The sequence below is a fragment of the Trichosurus vulpecula genome, chromosome 2 (genome assembly GCF_011100635.1).
Source record: "Trichosurus vulpecula isolate mTriVul1 chromosome 2, mTriVul1.pri, whole genome shotgun sequence".
NCBI classification, from domain to species: Eukaryota; Metazoa; Chordata; class Mammalia; order Diprotodontia; family Phalangeridae; genus Trichosurus; species Trichosurus vulpecula.
The window spans coordinates 336,045,290-336,057,933 of record NC_050574.1 but is presented as its reverse complement, the minus strand read 5'-3'; the positions used below and the strand labels follow the sequence as shown (position 1 = coordinate 336,057,933).

The 12,644-nt window shown below is 41.9% G+C and overlaps 1 protein-coding gene across 1 annotated transcript in view; it reads right to left on the bottom strand.

Annotated features, from left to right (window-relative positions):
- The window catches only part of FBXO40 (F-box protein 40), a 49,969-nt gene extending 39,524 nt beyond the window's left edge, over positions 1-10,445 (bottom strand). Inside the window, exon 1 of the mRNA XM_036747525.1 lies at positions 9,720-10,445. The gene's annotated coding sequence lies outside the window, so the exon portion shown is untranslated. The remainder of the gene's footprint in view (positions 1-9,719) is intronic.
- Positions 10,446-12,644: the final 2,199 nt, after the last annotated feature.

Here is a 12,644-nt window from a genome sequence, read left to right as displayed (position 1 = left end):
TTTTAAGGTCCTCATGAAAAATACCTCGCTTTAAAACAAAAAAGGAGGAACCCCAAAATTTGTCTCATTTGAGGATTCTTGGGCCAAACCCTGCTGCTCAGTTTCCCTATAAATAAGTCCAAAGCAATAATTGGAAGGTAACACCATCCTCCTCTTCCTCCTTCTCTTCCTCCTCCTCCCTTCTCACTCTTCCTCCCTCTTCCCCCCTCCTCTTTCTCTCTCTCCTAGACTGGAAGTGAAGTGGCTACTCATGGGCCCAACTCCACTGCTGACTGGAACAGAAACTTTGATCTGCTCCATATGTACCATGGGCTACTCTGCACCTCCCGAGGCAGCCTGGCAGCCCTGCAGCTCCCTGAGGCTGTCGCCAAACTTAGATTGGACACCTCATCAACTTGTGTGTGTCTGTGTCTGTGTCTGTGTCTGTGTGTCTGTGTGTCTGTGTGTGGCACAGCCATCACCACCCCCAACTACACCCCTCCCGAACCGATAATTCTAACGAATATGAAAGTGCTTTATAAACTATAAGGTGCTATGCAAAGGAGAAGATTATCAAGCAGCCTCGACTCAGATCCTAACTGCCTCACCTTGGAACTTCTCCAACTACCTTCCCATCTCTATCACTCAACACTTCCCCCAAGAAATCCTCAGCTCCAGCCAGTCTCACTGTCTCCTGACTTACGCCCTCTTCTTTCTTCTCTTTTAACATCAGCCTCCATTTTCTAATCTTTTCTTTCTTTGGCACAAGGGAAAGAACAAGGCAGGAGGGACACAGGGCTGGGAGCTGGAACTGAGAGGCCATGGCTTGTTTCAGAAAGCCAGGCTTCACGGCTCACTTTCTCTGTGCGAAGTGGGACAGGAAGCCTGAAGCTGACAAGGGTCAGAAGCTGAGAGAGCCAGGGCAAAAAGGAGAAACACAAGCAACGCTGCAGGTGCTTTAGCTCATTGTAAATGAGGTCAAGCGGAGTTAAAATTAGCACGGTGCCTGGCACATAGGAAGCACTCCTTAAAGCAGACTTGAAAGCTAAGGCTTAGAGTGTAGATTGTTAATAACTGAATAACACTTTTAAGCTTCTGATGTATTTTCCTTATGGTTTTGTGAAGGTAGTTGAATTACTGTTGTGATGATGATGATGATGATGATGATGATGATGATGATGATGATGATGATGATGATGATGAGGGAGCATAGGCTCAGAGAAGTTGAGTAAATTAAGCAGAGTTGCTTAGCTAGGATTGGACCTGGGATTCAAACTCATATCTGACTCTAAGACCAGGGATCTTTCCTTTACTACAGGCCTGCACAATCTGCAGCCTGCAGGTGGCTCATAGCATGCCAAAGGATTTCAGGCTGGCCTGTGAAAAATGTAGAGGAAAACATCCTCTGTATGTAGAGGAAATCCTTTGGCATGTGCAGCAAGAGGCCTAATGGCTGTAAGTACCTGGGGCCACAGGTTGTGCAGGCCTGCTTTACTACATGCTGCCTTTACACAGTTCTCAAATAATTTATGCTATTATAATTCACCGACTGTCTCCCATACCTAGAATTTTCTCCTTCCTTATGTGCATCTTCTGACTTCCCTGGCTTCCTTTGATATCCAGTTAAAATCTCTTCCTCTACAACAAGTCTTTCCTAATCCTCCTTAACAGCTAGTTCCTTCCCACTATGGATTATCTCCAATTTATCCTGTCTATATCTTGTTTACACATCATATTTCTGCATGTTGTTTTCCTCATCAAAATGTGAGCTGCCTGAGAGCTGAGGTCACCTTTCTTTGTATCCTCATCGATTAACAAGTGTCTGGCACATAGTATGTGCTTAATAAAGGCTTGTTGACTTGAAAAAAAGACTATATGATCTCTTTGATTATCCACACTATGTGCAAAGTACCACCATTCATTGGGGGGCACATCTAACCAACTGGTGGGTGTGTGGTGCCTGAGAAGAAATAAAATCTTGCAACAAATTTATTAATATATGTTAAGAAATATTAAATAAATCTTGTAACAAATGTAATATGTAAAACAAGCTAAGATGTTGGCCATATGTGAGAATGCATGTCATACTCTGTTCCTGTAGCCTATCATCTCTATTTTTTTAAAAAGAGACAAGACTCAAATGTATATAACAGAAGTTCACAGTTGTTATACAACACTCTTTTCTACTCTTCTTTCCGTATTGTATATTGAAATGTTTGTGTTTGTTGGTGACTCGTTTCGTAATGCAGACCCTAGAGTGATGAGTGATACCATACCTTCCCTTACCTCTCAGAGCTCACTGTTCTAATCATTGGCAACAATCAAACAACCAACGAATCAACAAGCATTTATTAAGCATCTACTACGTGCCAGGCACTGCTGGAGATGCTGAGGATACAGGGACAAAACCTCTCTCCCTCCCTACTGGGAGAGACAGCATGGACAAATATAAGTATAGGGATAGGGACTAGATTAGTAAATTCATTACTATAGAGAACTCCCGGGTGAGGAAATTTCCTCTGCTAATTCAGGTTGGCATCTTCTTCATAACTTACAGTCTTAGAGAGTTGCCTAAGGCACTAAGAAGTCAAGTGATCTGTCCAGAGTCACATATTCAATATGTGTCAGAGACAGAGACAGAAACTGAACTGAGGTCATTCTTTCACCTGTCAGAGATGAGAACTTGAACTGAGATTGTCTTGGCTTCAAGGTTAGCTCTATATCCACTAAGCAAGTAGCTTGCTCTTCTCTCTCTCTCTCTCTCTCTCTCTCTCTCTCTCTCTCTCTCTCTGTCTCTGCCTCTCTCTCTCCTTCTCTCTCTCTCTCTCTTTCTCTCTCTCTCTCTCTCTCTCTCTCTCTCTCTCCCCCCCCTCCTTCCCTCTTTCCTTTCTTCTCTTTCTCTTCCCCCTCTCTCCCTCTTTTTCTTCTCTTCTTCTTTCCCTCGCTTCTCTTTTCTTCTCTCCTCTCTCCCTCCCTCTCCCTTTCTCCCTTCCTTTCTCTCCCTTCTTCCTTCCCTCCCTCTTTCCCTCTCCCTCTCCTCCTTCCCTCCTTTCTTTCTCTTCCCACCCCCTCTCTATATGCCTACATATATAATACAAAGCAACTGGGAGTGAAAAGGCATTAACAGTTGGAAGTATTAGGATAGATTTCATGTAGTAGGTAGTGTCTGAGTTTTGAAGGAAGCAGTGGTTTTTAAGAGGTAGAGATGAGGAGGGCACGCATTCCAAATATGGAGTAAGGTCACTTGCAAACTCATGGAGACAGGGAAATGATAGGACATTTTTGCATGCAAGGAACAAGCAAGAAGACCAATACTGCTGAACTGCAAGAATCAGAAAGTAATGTGTAATAAGGCTACAGAGGCAGGTTGGGACCAAGTTCTGAAAGGATTTAAAAGACAAATGGAGTTTATGCTCCTAAAAGCAATAAGAAAGCATTGAAATATTTTTTATCAGATCTGATCAAGGGAGTGATATTGTCAGATATGTGCAACAAGAAAATCATTTGAGCAGAAGTGTGGAGGATAGTTTGTAGTGGGGAAGACCCTGGACTCACAGACACTAAGAAGTCTATTAAAATAGTCCACATGGGAGGTGATTAAGACCTGAACTAGGGTGATGGCTGCTTGAGAGAGAGGGAGATGGCTGCAAGGGATGTTGTGGAGGTAGACAAATAAGATCTGGTAGGTAACTCACTGGATATTCGGGGTGAGGAGAGTGTGTGAAGTTGAAGATGATATAGAGGTTGTGAACATGGAAGAATGGAGGAATTACTCAACAGTGATAGGGAAGTTTGGAAGAAAAGCAGATTTGGGAGACAGAGAGGGGACATGAGTCTATGTTTTAGACATATTGAGTTTGAGTTACAGCACATCCAGTTTAAACCATCCAATCCATAGGCAGTTAGAGATGCTCAGTTAGAGTTCATGGAAAGACTAGGGACAGCTTATAGATCTGAGAATCATCTGTATAGAAATGATCCTTGAATATCTCTGTTTGGGTGTCTCATTAACAACTAAGATTTAATTTGTGGAAAACTAAGTTTATTATCTTCTCCTTGTGCCCAACTGCCCAATCAGTGGCCCATCCCATCAGTCCCTCAGGCTTACAACCTTGTCCTTATTTTTTACTTCACTGTAACCTTTGCCTCCTATATCTGGTTAGCCACCAAGTATTATCACTTCTTTTGCCCCAATGTCTCTTAAACAGAGTGCAGGGCCTGGAGTCAGGAAGATGAGTCTTCCTGAATTCAAATCTGGCCTCAGACACTTACTAGCTGTGTGACCCAGGGCAAGTCACTTAACCCAGTTTGTCTCAGTTCCTCATCTGTAAAATGAGCTGGAGAAGGAAATGGGAAAACCCCGAATGGTGGCACTAAGAGTTGAACATGACTAAAAAATAGCTGTTATTATGTATGCTTCAGTGTTATCATTAAGAGGTTAAAGGAAAGATATCTTTGGCCTTTGAGATAGCATCTTGATCTTGCTGGGATTGGACCTTGAGTAAGACTATGAAGGATAAAGGGAGGATCTACTGGAGTCAGAGAAAGGATAGCAGTTTTGAATAGGCCTATGCAAATGAAGGCAGCGTAAGAATAATTTTGAATAATCATGTGAGTTTTAATTAATTAATACTCTATAGGAATTTAGATACTGAGAATTAACTGAGAAAATCCTCAGTGTTTGTGAGCACAGCCAAGACTGAACAAGACATTCCAAAGAACCTGACACTGTTGAGAGGCTGTTAGAATGGGCCTAGGGTTTGGGACATAGTAAGAAATGTTTGACAGAGTTTGAAAATTGTGGGCCAAAAGCTGAGAATGAAAAAAAAAATTTTTTCTCTGGCCTACTTATATTTTCTGAAATTTAATTTAATTTCTTCAGTGAACAAAATTCTATTTTTTTCTCCCCCTTCCCATGTTGGACAAAAACAACATCAAAACCAACCCTTGAGACAAGTATCCTTAAGCAAAACAAATTCTCACATTGACAATGTCCGAAAAATATATGTCTCATTTTCCACCCCAAGACCATTGCCTCTCTGTCAGTAAATAGGTAGGACTCTTCATTATTGGTCCTCTGGAATGATGGTTTAGCCTACTCAAATGAACATACTTTTTTTTTTTAGATTAAAAAGAAATCAGTACATTCTAGAATAATTCTGAAAGCTGCCAGAATGTAGTCATGGAACAAGGAAGAGGGAGAATTTATTATGAATTCTGTAGGAGCTAGAAAGCCAGGCAGAGAGAGAGCTATTTGTTCCCTGGGAGTGGGGTTGATAAAGAAAGTGAGATTTTATTGGATAGCTCTAATGGCAAAACCCAAACTGGGAAGTGACAGGGGTCTGAGGAACTGACTGATGGGAGCAAAAAGACAGATACTTTTAAGTAATTAACTCAGGTAAATTAAAATAGAATGGGCATTGCAGTTTTAATAGTGGTAGGCACAGGGGAAGCTATTTTGGGGGAAGGGGAGTTCTTTGTCCCTTTCAAATCATTCAAAATCAGTCTGTGGCTAATAATTCTGCTGATATACAAAGTTGGGTCTCACTACTATGCTTAGCTTCTGTTAATAAGTTAAACATAGAAGAGGTTCTTTTAGCTTTTAAATAGTTAGTTGGAGCTAATTCTCATATCTGCATCAGTAATCTTGCCTTACTGGGCCATGATATCAAGATGGCCTCTGTGGACTATGACATCACCATCTTCTCACCCACTGACAACAACCTCAAAGCGTCATTGTCACAGCCAGATGAACAATTTGCACAGTACCATCTTTAGTTCTCTATCTGCGCTAGGAATCTCTTTGCCTTCTCGTTTTTAAATTTGTTAATTCTTCTATTTTTTTAAACCAGATCTGTGATTTCACCAGTGTAAGGAGTTCCCATTTAGAAAACTTTCTCCAAGATGCAGATCGACTATTTCTTTGAAATAAAGTCTGAGAGAGTTTCACACAGATACACAAGCCTTCCTGACTTAAAGCTGGCCCTCTATCAACTATGCTGTGCTGGCTCACCCTGTTTTATTTTGTTCATGCCTTTATGTCATATTATTTGTATAATCTCCTTTGTTCTGGCCGAGGTAGTAACTGGTCACGTGGTTGCTTTATGTATAGCTAGAGGTCCCATATGGAGAAGAAGATGGTTCCCTAAATGATGGGTGCCTAGGTCTATGGAGCCATGGGCCCCTTGTTGAAGTTCCATGACCAGGGCAGCCATAATAATAGCTGACATTTATCGAGTGCTTGAGAAATTACACAACACTTCCATATATATTATCCCATTTGATCCTCATGACAACCACGAGTTGTGCAAATATTTTTATCCTCATTTACATAAGAATAACTCAGAGAGGTCAATTTACTCGCCCAAGGGTCACATAGCTATTAAATGACAACACGAGGACTTGAACTCCTTTTTTCTAGCTCCAAATATAGTGCTCTTTTTACCATCCTGTTACAAGGAGCTGATTGCACACTTCCTTAAAGCCTTGGATTCCTCCATTTAGACAAAATCCACTGGTAGTAGTAGTAGTAGTAGTCGTAGTAGCCATAGCAGTAGTAGTCGTAGAAGTTGTTGTTGCTGTTCAATTGGGCCGGACTCTTCATGAGCCCATTTGGGGTTTTCTTGGCAAAGATATTGGAGTGGTTTACCATTTCCTTCTCCAGCTCCTTTTACAGATGGGGAAACTGAGGCAAACAGGGTTAAGCATGACATGGCTAGTAAGTGTCTGAGGCCAGATTTAAACTCAAGTCTTCCTGACTCTAAGCCCAGTGCTTTATCCATCGGGCCCTCTAGCTGCCATAAAATCCATTAGAGAGTTAAATAAATATATGGTGAAGATGATCTATTTTGGTAACACATAGCAATGATTCATGTCTCAGATTCCCTTTCCCGCTGTCATACCTCCAAGCAAAGGAACAGAGAACAGTTGGTTGCTGGGAATGCTGCTGCCTAAATCATCTGAGTCTTTGCATCGATCCTCAGTTCTGCTTTGCTTAAGTTAGACAATGGGACCTTAGGATCACCTAAGTCCAACATCCTTCTCTTTAAAGAGCAAACTAAATAGTTGGATCCCATGTTCCTACCAACATCCTAAGCATCTCTTGCATTACACATGCCAGTTGGTCAGACGCCCTCAGCAGAACCTCAGCTCAGTAACACTAAACCACGGTTTTGATAAAGCAAGAAATCAAACATAGCACCACTGTCATTCAATAAGGCCACTCCCCAGGAGCAAAGGCAGGAATTATCTAATTACATTTAAAGGGTCCTCAACAACCTGGGTCATTAATATCTAGAAGATCCCTGCCCTGCAAGCCTTTTTCCTTACATCCTTGTGAAGCATTTGTCATTTCAGTCATTAGATCATTGTCCCTTGCCTGGGGCTTCAGGTATGCTGCACATACTTAGATCTTTAATTGTTTGGATTATAGGATTTTGTTCAGCTTCAGGTATGCTGCACATACTTAGATCTTTAATTGTTTGGATTATAGGATTTTGTTAGCTATCCCCAATTAGGTTTGCTAAATATTTCTTAGCGGATATCTTCAGGGGACCTGATATGGCCTAGATACTGAAGGTTTGGAACTTGGATAGTTCAAAGAACAGTGGATTTTTCATTAGAGAGCTTGGGCTCTGCCCCTTGCTAGCTTTGTGACTTTGGGCAAGTCAATCTCTCTGGGTCCCAGTTTGTTCATCTCTGAAATGATGCATTGGATAAGGTGACTTCTGGCTCTAAATTTATAAATTGCTATAGACTTCAATGTAGTGGAAAGACGGTGCCAGTAAAAGGTAGGAAACTTGGGTTCTAGTTCCCTGCTCCCCCTTACTGGATACTTTAGGAAAGTCACTTCTCTCTGGGATTCAATTACAATCTGTAGGAATTGGATAGAAGCTGGCCCTTTTCATTGTTAGTTTACCGGTACAGTGAATTTTCAGATGAGGAAACAGCCTCTTGCCATGCAAATCTATACCTTCTCAGAGAGCTGCCTAGAGTCTTTTGAGGTTAAAAGACTTGACCAGGGTCATACAACCAGCATGCCCTACGGAGACAGGGACCCTTACTTTCGGCAGATTTCTTTCTTAAGGACTATGCCTTAAAGCCCAATCACTCTGGCTCTCATTGGTTGACCAACAATAGGTCCCAGCCCAAGCCTTGCTGGTCATTGTTTGGTCCCTCGTGTCTCAGAGTGGTAAATGGCAATTGTTTCTGTTTTGGCAGAAACCTTAAGGGTCTTCCCCTCCCAGACTGATTTTTTTTTAACTCGGTAAAAGAAGCCTTTCTTTGCCTCATTTCTTCTTATCTAGCCTTAATCACTGAATGGGCATTGCCTCAGTCAAACTGAGACCTAGGACAGATCTTAACTTAAAAAGGCCAAGGTCACCCACTGCCTCTGGGGCCGTCTCCAGTCATCCTGATCTATATCTTGCCACTGGACCCAGATGGCTCTGGAGGATAGAGTGAGCCTAGTGACTTTGCACAGCCCTCCCTCACTTAAAATTCAATTCACTTGCAAGTCATGGTATCACCTCCCTGATGTCATACATGGTCCTTTTTGAAAATGAAGGACAAAACAACAACCACCATCAGTATGAGTCAGTCTGGACTTACTTGAACTCAAGTCTTCGCAGGTAAAATAAGAGGGTAGGATTAGTTGATCTGTAAAGTGTCTCATTTTATGTAGTCACATTCAGTTTTTTGTGACCCCATTTGGGGCTTTCTTGGCAGAGATACTGAAGTGGTTTGCCTTCTCCAGTTCATTTTACAGATGAGGAAACTGAGGCAAACAGGGTTAAGTGACTTGCTCAGGGTCACACAGCTAGTAAGTGTCCGAAGCATAATTTGAACTCAAGACAATGAGTGTTCTTGATTCCCAGCCATCCGCTAGACCACTTAAGCTGCCCATTTTATTATTTTATACCTTACCTGTCTCCCCATCTGCAAAATGGGGGTAGTAATACTTGTCTGATCTTCATTAGTAATACTTGTTCAATCTACTTCCCTATAAAACACTTTGTCAGAACCAAATGCAGAGTATGCACAAGGATATTATTACACTTAAAGAGAAAGAACAACATGATGAAATCGTACACTGTGTGATGAGTTCTAATGACTAAGCTTAGCACTGGAGAAGAGATGACAGGATTTACCTTCCTTCTTTCCTTGGAGAGGTGGGGGACTACCACTACACAATGTCATAGCTACTCTCAGACCAGTAGATGTATTTCAGGATTACTGATCCAGAGAGGAGAATTAACCCCAGCTAACTTCTTTGTTACAAAGGGACACTCCCTGGGTGGAGAGAGGGACAAGTATATTCAGAAATGATAGTGATGTGAAAACAAGAATGTTAACCAAAATCATTTTAAAGTGCCTTGTAAGCTTTAAAGGGTTATTAAAATCGGGAGTGATTCTTTGGAAGCAGAAGGTTGAATCTTTCAGCCCCTTCTCCCTCTAAGAGCTAGGATTCCAAATGAATTCTTAAAAAAAATTGATTCTTCTCTTAAGTCCCCTCCCTCACAACCTATCTTGCTGATATTATTAGTTTGTTTGGGGAATCTCTGTTTGGTATTCTAGAGAGTACGGAAAAGAATTTTATACTGTCTCCTCCCCCCTTACCCACAACCCCATCATCCTCATTTCAAACGTGCCAAGTCAAGTTTTAAAGATCTTCTGGTGTCTTTTGATGCCTGAGAACAAAGATTGTATTGGCTTAGGCCTTCCCATTTGAAAAGTCTTACCTTAATCATATATCCCCTGCAATGATATCTACCACACGTGGGTCTCCTGGCTTTGAGCAGACAGTTGATGAAAAGAGAAGCGGTGCCCTAGGGGAGGCAGAGAATAAGGGGAGGCTGATAGAAAACTTCTGCAGAAATAGCTCAAGTGCCTGGATGTTAAAAATAAAACTATATCACCCTAGGCAATGTGACCAGGCTCAGCTTACGAGCTTTTTCCTTCTGTATTTACTAGCAGTCTGTTACAACTAGGTTGTTGTTTAACAAGGAAAGCTGGACGGAAAGAGCAGCTGTTTTCTATCAGAGGCTTTTGTCTGGAGAAAGGAGGAGAAACTCCGTAGGCAGGTCATTTATTAAATATACTGCTCTCTCCAGTCCCAAATGCCTCTGTGTGCCCTCAGTAGACCTTAGTTCTTCATTGCTGGTATATCAATCAGTAAGTGCTGCTGGTCTAATTTTAACTGTGCCTTTTTATCTATGACTGTCATTGGCTGAAGCTGCAACTTGGAGAGGTGACATCATTCTGTTTCTCCTATTTCTTCTCTAGCCTCCTCTAGTAGCCCTCTCTGATCCAGGGGAAGGATTCTGATTAAAACAAACAACCTACATTGAATTTATTCACTCCTTCTCTCTCTCTCTCTCTCTCTCTCTCTCTCTCTCTCTCTCTCCATATACATATATCTATATCCACACACACATATCCATCCATCCATACACACTTATATACTTATATATTTGTCTCCCTGGTTACAATATAAGGAGGGGTTGTTTCATTTATTGTCTTTGTATTTCTGCTCCCCAGCACAGTTTGAGCACATAATAAGTGCTCAGTAAATGCTTGTCAACTGATTGGCTGATTACTAAGCACGTGGAGTGAGGAAAACATAAAGTTAAGATAGGACACAGTCCCTACCCTTTAGGAACTTTAGGATCTGAGTTTAATGAGGGATATGACACATATATGCAAATCACTTTAACAGTAGATAATCTGAGTTAATTGCATAAATGTGTAGCTGGGAGTGAAAGTTGTTTGAATGAGGCAGCAAAGTTCATCTGGTGAGCTGTTAGGAAGGGAAGCATAGGAATCTCCCTCTCCTCTGGCCCCCCACCTTTGGAATGTGGGTATTACTAGTCTTTTCCAGCTTCTCTTTGTCTCCTCCTATGGGGCATGATCTACTCTCTAATGTCCACCCTCATCTCCGTCTTGGCAGAGGGGTTCCTCTGAGCATTCCTGGAAGGGGAACAATGGAGAATGCAGCAAGCTTTAAAGAAGCAGGTCCCCTTCCCCAAATAGCAATGATGACTGGCTTGCTTTTACCTAAGGGAAAATCCTGGACTCAGGTTTTATGCTACTTTGGGATTTTTATATTAAAAATATTTAAAAATTAATAAGATTGAACCCCCAGTCAGGGAGATTTACTTTTCTTCCACCACTCCCCTCCCCATTCAGATAGAATTTCTCTCTCTCTGTCTCTCTCTCTCCTCACTGTCTTTCTTTTTGTAACTCCTTACTCACAAATAATGAAGCACACAGACAGATAAGCAGCTGTGATCAATCACTCTATATAGCTGGCAAATTAAAATCTAATTAAGTGGAAATTGTAAACGAATTTTGAAGAACAAGAAAACTTTGTATTTAACATCTGCTTCCTGACCCAGGCAGGGGAAAAGGAGAGACAGGGCATGTTACCTTTCTTTATCAGACCTTTCAGAGAGAAAAGTTTCATAAGCATCGGTCTACTTGACTCACTCATCCTTAGGGGCTTGGCAGATAAAGGTAGCTGTTCAAACACCAACCATGCCAGCCACCTCAATGCCCTTCTCTCTGTCTCTCTTTTGAAGCCCTTACTCAAACTCTCTTTTAAAGGTCTTGCTCTTAGGGCTCCTCTATTATCCTTGTGTCCTGATTCTTATGATGTTTCCCTTCTAACACTAGGGTCTTGGTAAGACATACTCAGGGGAAGTTAGGTGGTGCAGTGAGTAGAGCACCGGCCCTGGAGTCAGGAGGACCTGAGTTCAAATCCTACCTCAGACACTTGACACACTTACTAGCTGTGTGAACTTTGGCAAGTCTCTTAACCCCAATTGCCCTGCCTTCCCATCAGGTAACCCCAATTGCCCTGCCTTCCCCCCTCCATAAAAAAGACATACTCAGTTATTAGAGGCTCTCCCAGTGAGGACTTTCTCTCCAGTTGTAGAGAACTGGTCTTCAATGACCTGCTGTAAGTATGAAACATGTCCTATGGCAAGGTTTCAGTTGGGGAAAATCATTAGAGATTGGAAGGATCAGGGAAGACTTTCTAGACAATATGGCATTGGGGTAAGGCTTTAAAGGAGAAGCAGGAATTCAGCAGCTGAGGAGAAAAAGAAGAAGGGAGCAAGGCATTTCAGATATTAGGAACAGCATAAGAAGAGGACCAGAGAAGGGATTGTTGTTGTTTGTCCTTCATTCTCAAAGAGGACCAGTTATATCACCAAGGTGATTACATCACAAAAGTGATTACATCACGATTCACTTGTGAGTTAATTGGATCTGTGAGGCACTCACTCTGTCCTCTAGAGTCTTTGGAGTCCTGTGGCAAGACATAAGTCACTATGACTGGTGGTGGCCCAGACCACAGAAAGGAAAGGTTAGGGTGTATACATGTAGTCTTAAGTTGGCTGGAGCATAGAGAATGTTGGGAGGAAGGGAGTAGCATAAGGTAAGCTGAAAAGGTGTTGAATTGTAGATGGCCTTGGATGACATAAGCAGAGGAGTTTGATGACTAGCCAGATCTATCTATGTATTTAGAAGATATATGGTTGCAGTGTGAAGGGTGAACTGGAGGAGGAATAGTGGGAAAGGTAAGGTCTATTGAAAAGCTATTACAATAGTCCAGGCAGCTAGCAATAAGGTCTGCTTGGTCTAGGAGGAGGGCAGTAGAAATA